This window comes from Hippopotamus amphibius, chromosome 7 (assembly GCF_030028045.1).
Source record: "Hippopotamus amphibius kiboko isolate mHipAmp2 chromosome 7, mHipAmp2.hap2, whole genome shotgun sequence".
Taxonomy (NCBI): domain Eukaryota; kingdom Metazoa; phylum Chordata; class Mammalia; order Artiodactyla; family Hippopotamidae; genus Hippopotamus; species Hippopotamus amphibius.
Genome location: NC_080192.1, coordinates 48,082,130 through 48,094,533, shown reverse-complemented (window position 1 = coordinate 48,094,533; position 12,404 = coordinate 48,082,130). Strand labels below are relative to the sequence as shown.

Sequence of the window (12,404 nt, the reverse complement as noted above, 5' to 3'; positions counted from 1 at the left end):
GTGTGTGTGTATGTACATATGTATACATATATACATCTTTATGTACATATGTATACATATATACATCTTTATCCATTTATCTGTCTGTGGCTACTTAGGTTGCTTCTATATCTTGGCTATTATAAATAGTACTGCCATGAACATTGGGGTTAGTGGATCTTTTCACATTAGAGTTCTCATTTTTTTCCAGATATATACCCAGGCGTGGAATTGCTGGATCATATCGGAGTTCTGTTTTTAGTTTTTTGAGGAACCATACTGTTTTCCATAGTGGCTGCACCAATTTACAGTCCCATCAACAGTGTGCAAGGGTTCCCCTTTCTCCACGCCCTCATCAATACTTGTTATTTGTAGACTTTTTGATGATAGTCATTCTGACAGGTGTGAGGTGATACCTCGTTGTTTTGAGTTTCATTTCTCTAATAATTAGCAATATTGAACATCTTTTCATGTGCCTGTTAGCCATCTGTATGTCTTCTGGGGGACAGGAGATTTTTGGTTGGATTGGAGATAAATGGGTAGTTACTGGAGTATGCCTGATGAGAATGAAAACATAGACCAGGATATGCAAAAAGTCTACAACTGAGCCTTGAGGAACCCCAGCATGTACAGATAGTGGTAGCTAATTCTGCAAAGGAAACTGAAAAGGAAGAGTCAAAGAGGTAGGAAGAAAAGAAGGGTGATATAATGGGAGATAGGGTGGCCAAAGGTGACAGTATTGCTGAGAGGTCAAGATAGACATGCACAGAAGAATAACCATTGCATTTTATTGACAGGTTACTGTGGACCTTAGTAAGGCTGTTTCAGTGGCGTGATGGAGGCAAAAAGCAGGTTGGAGGAGGCTGAGTGGTCAGTGTGTGAGAGTTAAGGATATGGATCCAAGGGTAGAGACAATTCTGTTGCTGTTGCAAGCAATATTGAATGTTGCTTGACATGAATGGGGGCTTTTTGTGTGTGAGTCTAAGACTTTTATCATAATGCTAATTTATTATTACAGGATTAAAATTGTAAAGCACCAGGTATCCCTGTGTACACCTGGAAGAAGTGCACATACTCTTTTATCCTGAAAAGGAGTTTTACTTTTGGCTGCTGAATATATTCTTGAAATGTGGGTTGCTATTAATAAAACCAACAGTTACTGTTGCCAACTGCCACCATACTTTGAAAAAACAATCTAAGGGACGATGAGTTACACATTTTCTTGTCTCTATTATTGCTGAGGTTAAAAAAGGGGAAAGAAACCTGCCAAGAAAAAAGCCAGTCAGTCTGGGGCCTGGAGCAGCACGGTGGAGCAGGGCTGATTTGGACATCAGGCTTGTGGCTTCCAGTCTAGCCTGTGCCTTTGACCAGGATGGCCTTTGGCTTTGGGCAAGTCCCTGGCCACTTAATTCTCTGTCTCTTCATTTATAAAATGAGGGCTTGGATCCAGATGATTTCCAAGGGACCCTCCATTTCTGAAATCCCCTGATTCTTCTTTTTCAGATTAAAATTATAATTTCTCATTTGTTTACGTTGAGAGCGTATTAGATTAAATTAATGAGAAAGGTTTTGTTTGGTCCTTATGAGAACTGTTTTCTTGTTCATATGTACTTCATTACTCATATGTTCTGTTTTTTAAAAGTCTATGCAAAACATTAAATGTGATTTATTTTCTTATTAGAAGACACGATTTCATTTGATTTATCAAAGCTGCTTTACACGTCACATGAAATCATTGGCAGGTGAATTATTGCCATTTAAACTAATTATTTATGGGTATTTGGAGGATATTTTTTGCTATACTGTTTTTAATTTGGAAAACAGCACATCACCCAAACCATAGTGATACACATTTTTCTATTTAACTAAAAATATCTCAAATACTAGGCATACCACAAGAACAAGCGTGTGTATTTATTTAGCCAGCCAGGTCTATGCCTTTTTTAAAAAGGACTTTATGAGAATTCCTTGGCAGTCCAGTGGTTAGGATTCTGTGCTTCCACTGCAGGGGACACGGATTTGATCCCTAGTTGGGAAACTAAGATCCTGCATGCTGCGCGGCGGTGTGGCCAAAAAAATAAAAAGTAAAAAAATAAAAGGGACTTTTTTTTGCTTCACCTTGCTGTGCAGCTTGTGGGATCTTAGCTCCCCGACCAGGGATTGAACCCATCCTTCCTGCAGTGGAAGCATGGAGTCCTAACTACTGAACCGGCAGGGAATTCCCAAAGGACTTCATTTTTTTAGAGCAGTTTTAGATTCATATTCACTTCTAAATTTTGAATTTTTTCGTTACCCATATGAGGTTATTTTTCCTTTTAAATCAAATGATCTGTATCAACCAGATATCTTTTTTTTCCTGTTTGTTCTTACACTCCCCCAAAAAAGTCAGTTTCCTGTATTCTCAATTCCTGTTTTCTCAATTTAAAATTAGAGCCAGCAGTTTGGTGCAGGAGAGTGATGGCTGGGCCTTAACCCAAGAGGTGGGAGGCTTGAAATCAACTGGTCTACTGAGACGATCTCCTGGGATACCCAGAACTGCCGTTAACCACAGGAATGAGCAGACTCTCCAGGTCTTTCTCTGCCTGGAGTTTGGCAGCGAGACTAACCTTGGGACTGGAGTTCTTAGAGAATTATGGAGTGACACCTTGGCCATATTTGTTAGAACCAGTATGCTTTATACACTTTAACTAAATATTATACAGAAAAAGAAAAAAAAAAGGCAAAGATGCTATGGAAGACACAGTTGGTTTCCTAACCAAATACCTATTCCTAGTTTTGTTCACCTTCACTCTAGAGGCTAGAAGTGCTAAATTCTCTTATTACCATGTTGCCATATGTAGAATGTGGATGTCTAGAATTGTGCTAATTGGTGAAGGAGAGGTGAAAGAACCTGGTCCAGAAGTGCAGAGCTGCTTAATCAATGCCATCAGCTCCCTATCCCTGGTCTTCTTGTTCTAGATGGAAAGTAAGCCCTGATTTTTTTAAGCCACTTTTAATTGATACTTGTAGCTAAAAGTATGCCAGTGAACTTTTGAGGGTAAAAAGGGGCAAGATTGGAGGACTTGATCTATCTGATCGATTTTACAATCCAGGAAGCAATAAATAAATGTAACTAATTAAAAGTGAAAATAGACTAGTGGCTAGCCTGACCCCAGCCATCCTTGCATTCCATACAGCACCAGACCCCAGGGGGTGAGGTGGATGGAAGAGAGAGAATGGTCTGATGGACCTGGGGGCTCACAAATGGAGTCCAAACATGGAGCTAATGCTGGCGTGGGGTGGGTGAACCAGTTCCAACCAGGAGCAAACTTTCCAACCAAGTGGGAGTTAGCCTACCTGGCCCTCCACCATCCTCTTTGTGCTCCCTGACTTTGGTCATCTGCAATTACCCAGTGCTCCTCTTGCCTCAGCAACCTTACATCTATTCAGTCACTACCTTATCCCACTACTTCCCCTAGTTTTTCAAGTTGAGGTGGTAGATGAAGAAGGCAGTATCACCAATGACTGAAAGGTCATGCCTAGGTCTTGGAGCCGGGCATCAATATGAAGGTTCTACAGATACTCAATAAGAGGATCTAGGAAAAACTCACTCTGATAATGGTCCAGGACCTCCATAAAACCATAGGAAGATGGAACTTCATTGAGGGCCTCCCAGTGCCCACACACACAGCGCTGTGGACAGTGGTGAGAATGTGTGTGCTGAGAGGAAATGTCTGCTTGTTGTCACGGAATGACGGTCATGGAGAATTCAACCAAGCAGAGGACCATTCTTCTGAAATCAAAGAACATCTTGAGGACATCCAGTGCTTGTACTCAAACAGCCTTCCTCTCAGGGGTGTCAAGCCTCAATTTCTTATACCTCCAGAAAGCTCAGTGCTGTTCTGAAACTCAGGGATTTTGACAAGAAAACTATTACCTAAAACTTCTGTCCACTCCTCCCCTGACATAGCACCCTGTGGCTCTGGAGAAGTATGGCCTCTCATCATGGGTTCTTGAGGCTGTCATGTTTATCTCATTCTAAGCCAATCTTGGTCTCCCCCTCTTTCCTGGTGTGAAGATGCACATCCAGGTGGGACAGTCTGAATTCCCCTGCCCTAAGGGGTCAGAGAAATCAGGAAGTCAAGATGAGCATCTAGAACCGGCTAGAAATGAAGTTCACTCCAAGAATGACCGTCACAGGGTTTATGAACTACTCCCGGGTCATGCAGTCCATAAAAGTCCTCCAGGCCAGCACCACTCAAGGTATGGAGGTCTGTGGACCAGTGCCAGCCGTGAGCAGTTTGTTACCTGTTCAAGCAAAGTAAGTACAAAAACTGAGGGTAAGTGTTGAGAAACTTCTATAGCAGTTTGGTACTGCTGTGACAGCCAGGCGTTTGATTTTGTATTTTACAAAAATATCACTCTGCAGTGGATTGAAAATAAAAAAAATACAACTGGTCTTCAGTTGATGCAAGACTGCCTCCACCCATGTGGGGAGAATGCGAAGGAGGTGGCCAGAGTTTGGGCCATGAGGTGAGTTGATTATGAGGAGCTTTGAGGCTGACTCAGCCTGGCCACTTGGTCACTTGGCTTACCACAGGGCTTCTCTTAGGGGCTTTGGATTCCCAGACCTCCCCTGCCCACTAGAGTCTTGGAGTTTAGTGGAGGGACAAGAAGAGCATGTGAGGCAGTAAGTTTGGGGCATCTCATATACAAGTCATTAGTCCGATGACCTCCTCAACATCTCCGCTGGGCAGTCTAATAGATATCTCAAACGAAAACACGCCCCAGACCGAACTGATCTTCCCTCACCCCCAAACCCACTCCTCCTGCAACATTCTCTTACCTTTTGATCAGATGAAAAATCTCAGAGTCAATCTTGGCTTTTCTCACCTTCTCACCCAGTCTGGCAGGCTGGTTGGCTCTACCTTCCAAACATATCCAGAATCCAACCTCTTCATCCATATCCACTGATATTGCAATGGCCTCCTAAAGGATCTCCCCACTTTTACCCTAACTCCCCACAGTTTACAGTGCAGCAGCCAGAGGGGTCCTGTCGTGTCACTCCTTTGCCTGAAACCCGGCAGCAACACCCCCATTTTACTCAAAGATCCATATCCTCACAGCAGCCTCAGGGCTATGTAGCGTGTGACCTCATCTCCTCTGACCCTTCAGCCCCTCCTCGGCCCCGGCCCTGCACACTGCAGGTGTGCTCACAGCTTGGGGTGTTTGCTTCAGCTCTGCTTGGGAAGCTCTTTCCTTGTTGGCTGTGTGGCTAACTCACTTTCTTCTAGTCTTTCCTCAAAACCTCACGTTTTCTTTTTTTAATTTAATTTATTTTTAAAAATATTTATATATTTATTTATGTATTTATGTATTGGCTGTGGTGGGTCTTCATTGCTGTGTGGGCTTTCTCTAGTTGTGGGGGGGGCTACTCTTTGTTTCGGTGTGCGGGCTTCTCAGTGTGGTGGCTTCTCTTGTAGAGCATGGGCTCTAGGCACGAGGGCTTCAGTGGTTGTGGCACGTAGGCTCAGTAGTTGTGGCACGTGGGCCTAGTAGTGGCCCGCGGGCTGTAGAGCACAGGCTCAGTAGTTGTGGTACATGGGCTTAATTGCTCCACAGCATGTGGGATCTTCCAAGCCCAGGGATCGAACCCGTGTCCCCTGCATTGGCAGGCGAGTTCTTAACCACTGCACCACCAAGCAAGTACCGAAAACCTCACATTTTCCAATGAGGCCTACCTCACCCTCACTCCCAAAATCTGGACTCTCCTTACCCTGCCCTACTTTTTTCTTTTTTCCATAGAACTTGTAACTTTGTATTGTACCATTTTAATGTAGTCATATATTTATTGTTTACTCTCTGTCCCCCACACCAGAATGGAAGCTTCGTGAAGATAGAGATCTGTTTTATTCATTGATATATACAATGGCAGGCACTTAATAAATACTTGATGAATGAATGGATCTCCCTACAGCAGCTCTTATTAGTTCCCTGAAGAACTCCCCCTAAACCTTGCTGTTGCCTTAGAGGAAGGAAAGCAGAGGGAGAGAGGGAGGAAGAGCTATCACTAAAATCCAAGGTTGAATTACCCACTAAAAACTGCAGGAGCTCCTTGTGCTCTGCATCACCGTCCCAGTCCTCCTGTCTTCCATTCCTCCTGTCTTCTCCCATTCTCCCAATCCTGGACGGGCCAGGAACGCAGAGGTGACAGGTAAAGGATGAGGACTCATGCTTTGACAACCTTCTGGACTTTACGTAGGCAAAGCAGTAGCATGCATGGGGGGCTAAATCTGTTTCTCCACTTTCAAAAAGTACATTTGTACCAGACGTTACTGGGTTTTTTCTCCATCAGATCAGGAGTTTGGAACAAGTCATCCAGATCCTGCCTTGTATGTCTTCAACAGCAAGTTGGAAAAGAGAGGGGAAAAAAAGCAAAGAGAACGTGTAGCAGAGAAAATCATGAACAGCGTAACAAGCAATAATAAAATTAAAAGGACAGTCAAGATTTTTTTTAACTTTTTATTTTTTACAATAAACTGCATATATTTAGAGTGTACAATTTGGTATCCCAGTCTCCCAATTCATTCCCCCCTCAACCCTCCCCGCTTACAGTCAAGTTTTTTTTTTTTTTTTTTTTTGCCACACAGGCTTAGTTGCTCCGTGGCATGTGGGATCTTCCTGGAGCAGGGATCGAACCTGTGTCCCCTGCATTGGCAGGCGGATTCTTAACCACTGCGCCACCTAGGAAGCCCCAGTCAAGATTTTTTAACACGCCCATATCAGAAGTTGAGAGAGCAAGTGGCCTGAGAGTTAGTAAACTTGTCTAATAGGTTTAATGAGAACCCTTTTCTCAACAAGCAGAGGACACACATTCTTTTCAAGTGCTGTGGAACACTTACCTTTAACAGTAAAGATGAATGGAGATGGTGTTATAAATGGTTGGTAGATGTAAGTGAAGAGTTTTTTGTTTTGTGTGCATTTATTAAAATAATAAAAACAGGGAATTCCTTGGCGGTCCAGTGGTTAGGACTCCACGCTTTCACTGCCGAGGGCTCACGTTCAGTCCGGGTTGGGGAACTAAGATCCCACAAGCCGAGTGGCGTGACAAATAAACAAACAAACAAACAAACCAATTTAAGCCATCTTTCATTGTTTGGGGATATTTAACTCTGAGAATGGACTAGAATCTTGAATTATTAGATTTCAAGGTACAGGTATTGAACCAGGTGATCTTGTGGCTTCAGGGAGGCTTTGGAAGTCACTACAGGTGAGATTAGAAGTCTTGGCAGTGGACTCTCTGACCCAAGATATGTGGCTGGAACCAGAAAGGATATAAGCAAAGCATGAGGAGAATAGCTTAGGAGGAGGGAAGTGGTGAGGCCATTTGCCCAACTTCTCAGGAAGATGAAAAGAATGAATGGATATATACATACATACATGTGATTCATAGATAAATATGAGTTGCTGCTAAATGGAGTGACCAAGAGGGACATTTGGGCCACTTCTCTGGCCCCAATTTCTAATATCATTCCTAACATGGAACACCTTGTCCTAGATCTGTTACTCCTTCTATTTAAATTAGTTCTAAAATTTTATTTTAAAATCTCCATGCATAATTTCTAAAATTTTAGTTAAAATTAAAAAATTTCCATATGCTTTTCTGGAAGCCTTCTTTTCTAACTGAAAGAGTTTTATCCATGACACTTGAGGTTGAAGGAATTCAGTTTGCTGCCCGCAGCCTATGAAAAGCAGGCTGGTTTTCTCCAGCATCTGCCTCTTAGACAGAGCACTGATTCAGGCGCAACAGCCTCAGACTCTGGGCTAACCCGGAATGAATGCACAGGCACAACCTGGATGATGGGAGAAAATCGTGTTGAAGCTGTGGTTGTAGCCAATGTCTGGGGAAGAAAAATCTGGGTTGAGTTTATTAAGGGAATTATTTTAAGAAGTACAAGGTTTGTGATTGTACTATAAACTTGTCACTTTTTTAAAAATTAATTTTTATTGGAGTATAGTTGATTCACATTGTTGTGTTAGTTTCTGCTGTACAGCAAAGTGAGTTGAGTGAGTTCTACAGATAAGTCACTTTTGGACAATACGACGACGACACGGGTGAAAAATTAATTGTTATTCTCGTGCATCTGACAAAGTGTTTGTAATTAGGGATATCTGTGATATTGCCACTTACCCATTAATTCAGCGTGTTCTCTTGTTGAAAATTCTCTGGGTGAGCAAGGATTCTCTATTAAAGGAAAAAAAGCAAGATCCTTTAAAGTAGTATTCGTGTAAGTAGAATCTCATTTTGCGGAATAAAACCATTACAGTAACAGTTATAAGAGGATTCTCTCGACATTGTGGTGTGTAGCCCATAACCACTCTGCTTTGCTAATAATACTGCTTTGCAGAGATGTTTCTTTAATGCATTTCCTAGGTGGTTTCCTGTTCACCTCTCTTTTTCTTCCTCGCCCCAGCTTCGAATATTCAGCAAATGTCCATCCTGACCTCTACTCTTTCTTTTTTCTCTTAGAAGCTCCTTGGGAGCAGAAAACTTGGCTGTCAGCCAGCGGATAAACAGTGTCAAGTACTTATTTGACCTTATCTTTCACTATCTGCTCTAAGCTGCTTATTGTCCAAACCGCATCTTTAGTTCCGTGCTCCTGTCCACGGTTCATTGTTGTTCTTTCCACTGAAAATTATGTCCATGAAGAAAGCAGTTTACTCCAGCTCACAACTCAATCACGAGAGAGGTCTTCCTGAAAATAACCAGTGTACATATTGGTTATACAGTGTATAACTGGAGTGTTTTATGTGTTCTTCCCATTTTATTAAACAGAATACTGAAAAGTCACGCACTCAAGGGTAATAACTAAATAAAATTAATAATTTTAACTGCTTCTTCGAGGACATTCTGAAGTGACTTTTAAGTGAAACTGGCCCTTTTTTTTTTTTCCTGTGAGTCCATGGAGGTGAAGAATAATATAATGAAATATAATGACTTCTAGTACAGCTGGTGCCACGGCCTTGACTTCATGCCAAGGTGCCAACAGTTTTACCCACCATTGCTTTGCACCATCAGGGCAAAAGTCAACATGGTAAAAAAGCAAAGGAAGTCTTACTATTATTATGAAAAGAGTTTTGACGTTATGAGACCCTTTTGGGGGTCCACAGACCATACTTGGAGAACTGCTGCTCTAGGCCTTCAGGATGTCATGGTAAACAAGACAATGTCGCTGCCCCTGTGGAGCTTAAATTCCAGTGATGAAAGACAGTTGACAAGTAGAGAAGTAAAGAGGGGTGACTTGAGAGTGTAATCAACTCCGTGAAGAGCATAAACGAGGAGAATGTAGGGGACTTCCCTGGTGACCCAGTGGTTAGGACTCTGTGCTTCCACTGCAGGGTGCATGGGTTCAATTCCTGGTCGGGGAACTTAGATCTTGCATGCTGTTCAGTGCAGCCAAAAAGAAAAGAAAAGAAAAAAAAAAAAAGGAGATTGTGATAGACAGTCATGAGGGATGGAGGAGGGGCTGCTTTTGAGAAGGCCCCCTGAGGAGGTGATACCTGAGCCCAGAGTTCGAGGATGAAAGGGGGTCCACAGACTGGGGAAGAGGTTTCTGGGAAGATGATAGAGCAAGGGCCAAAGTGCTGAGGCAGGAAAGAGCTTGGCATTTGAGAGAGACAAGAAAGAAGGTGGTCAGGGCTGGATAACAGCACTATTTTTTATGGCCCTTAAAATTCCTTTAGGGGGGATTCCCATGTTATTATCATTAACAATAATAGGGCTTCCTAGGTGGCGCAGTGGTTAAGAATCCGCCTGCCAATGCAGGGGACACAGGTTCGATCCCTGCTCCAGGAAGATCCCACATGCCACGGAGCAACTAAGCCCGTGTGCCAAAAAAAAAAAAAAAAGATAACATTAACAATAATAACAGTATATATATATATATATATATATATATATATATAAACTTATTTAATCCTTGCAATAATCCTGTTATTCCCATTCTATAGATGAGGAAACTGAGGCATGCAGAGAATGGGAAAGTTGGTGTCAGAGCTAGAATACCAGGGCAGTATGCCATGGAACCTATACTTGTAATCTTTAGAGCCTCTTTTTGAGAAAACAATCATTCAATAGGTAAAACGTTTTTGTTAGTGCACATAAACACATTGTGTGAGCGTGTGTGTGTGTGTGTGTGTGTGTGTGTGTGTGTGTGTAATATACCTGATGTATCCCTCTTTACTTTGTGTCTGGAGAACTAGAAGCTGTCAAAGTCACAGCCAGGAATCTATCACTTGAGAAAGGAACAGTAGCCATCAGCTCAGTGAAAGGAGCTGAAAATTCTCCTGAAAATAAGTTTATCTCTCAACGTGAACAGTCCGAGATGCATTGGAAGCTTTTGTTTTATTCTAAATATGATATAAACAAAGAGCAGTGAGCTGTGAAGCTGAGCAGCCTACTCTGACAAGTTCCTCTGTGCAGGTTGGTTGTTGAGTGACTACTCTAACCTCCGTGGTGGTCTGATAGGGAGGTTACAAAAGTGTAGTGTCCTACTGCCAAATCTATGCAGAGAAGCAGGAAGATTGTAATTCCCTCTCTAGGAGGCCTAAGACACCCCTCCACTCCCCCACCCCCACCCAGCCCTCAGTAAGGGGACCTAACTGTCAGCTTTGATGGGAAAGGGCAGCCTTCCCTCAAACAAGGGCAGTGAGAGCACCCATGTCACATTCTTGAGATGTTTGTGCTGACCTGCAGCATCTCTTTAATCCTTTCTTTGTGGAATCTTCTCTGCTTTGCTTCCTCTCAGCCCACCGCCACCCTAGTCTGCAGGCGCTGGGTGAAGGATGGAATCTAGCTCCAAAAGTCACCGTCACGTGAAATCAGACTTACCACCAGGTTGCGGGCACTCTGTCCTCTGGATCGCAACAGAACCGTGTTTCTTATGAGGCCAATCCCAGTCCGTGGTTTCACCATCTGTACCTTAGCCTGGATTGTAGAATCTGGCTTCTGCTCACCAAGGAGCCCTGGTCTGGGCTTCTGGAAATTATGGGGTTAAATCAAGGCGTGAACCTGCGCCTAGTCTCTCCTGACAATAAAGAAAATACAATATGTGCTTGATCAATTTCTGCCTCTGACTTTTGTAACATGTAGACTATAAGCTCCAGGAGGGCAAGGTCTTGTCTGTTTCTACTCACTTTTGTACCCCAAAGCCCTGGCACAATGCCCTGCACACCCTGTTCATTGGTTAATCCTTTAATGACTGAATGACTAAATGAGTGGTTTCACTGGACACATGGAAAGAGACGCTTGAATGTAGTAGAAAATTTGTTCTTCCACTTGGTCTTTTATCCACTATTCCATAAATATTTACTGAGCACTGATTATGCCAGACACTCTGTTAGATGCTAGGAATGCAAAATCCATGGCTGAAGCAATCTAACCAAGGGGGCTTTCCCAACAAGGCAGACTCAGAGAAATAGTCCATTTTTCAGTGGGTAGCATGAGTCAGGAGTCCTTTGCGTGCAGCACACTGTGCTAAACCCAGGAAAGTAGAAAGAAATGGGAGGCATTTCCTTTCACCACAGAGCTCTCAATCTGAAGGCCAGAGAACCACAGCCCTATGCAGAATACTGAAGTGTCGTGCAGTGACGCATACATGAACAAGGAAATATTAACGTGTCCTAAAATGCTGCAGCTCTCTGAGTAATTGAGTCATCATTACTCATGGTGTCTCTGTCCCAGTTTCCCTCTCCTGCAAAGCCCTCCCCACCCTCTGCGTAGATAAATTCCCCTAATGCACGTTTCAGGGAGACTGTGTCTACATCTATGTCCACATGCCCCTGTCAGTCTCTCTTTTACGAACCCAGTTCTTTTCCTTCTAAAGCTTCATCCCAGTTAGCAGTTATATATTTATTTGTTTGTTTCTAGCCTTTCTTCTTCACTGCCCTGTAAGCTCCAAAAAAGGTGGGGACTTTGTATGTTTTGATCAGGCTGTCTTTCAAACATCTTCCACTGTGTAAATATTTGTTTAAAAAAGTGAGTTAAAGATCACAGCCAGATTCCTGCTTAAGACATTTTGATACCTGGCCGAGAGGGTTGCCAATGGTAATACGAGAAACTGCTGACACAGCTGGTCACATAGGCTTCGTCTGTCTACATTATTGCTAAATGGCTATGCTGGGCAAAGTTCTGATCTAGATCCTAGTTTCCTTTTTTTTTTTTTTTTTTTTAACCTTATTTACTTATTTTTAATTGTGATAAGGACTCTAGTTTACTTTTTTTTAAAATTGGTATTTAGATTTTAAGGGATTTATTTCCGCAATTGAAGTACTATTGGCTTTATTGAAATTTTAGAAATAAACATTTTTAAACATCCACTGATGTAGAAACATCACAAATGGAGTAAATTGATACCTTGGATGATGACATAAGTAGAGCCATTTAA

General features: G+C 42.6%; 1 long non-coding RNA gene across 1 annotated transcript; it reads right to left on the bottom strand.

Moving 5' to 3' along the window:
• Nucleotides 1-6,263: 6,263 nt before the first annotated feature.
• LOC130856432 (uncharacterized) lies at nt 6,264-11,042 on the bottom strand. Its single transcript, XR_009054580.1, has 3 exons — nt 10,850-11,042; nt 8,150-8,203; nt 6,264-7,276 (listed from the first exon to the last, which is right to left on the bottom strand). It is a non-coding gene; the product is annotated as an uncharacterized LOC130856432 (long non-coding RNA).
• Between the last annotated feature and the right edge of the window lie 1,362 nt (nt 11,043-12,404).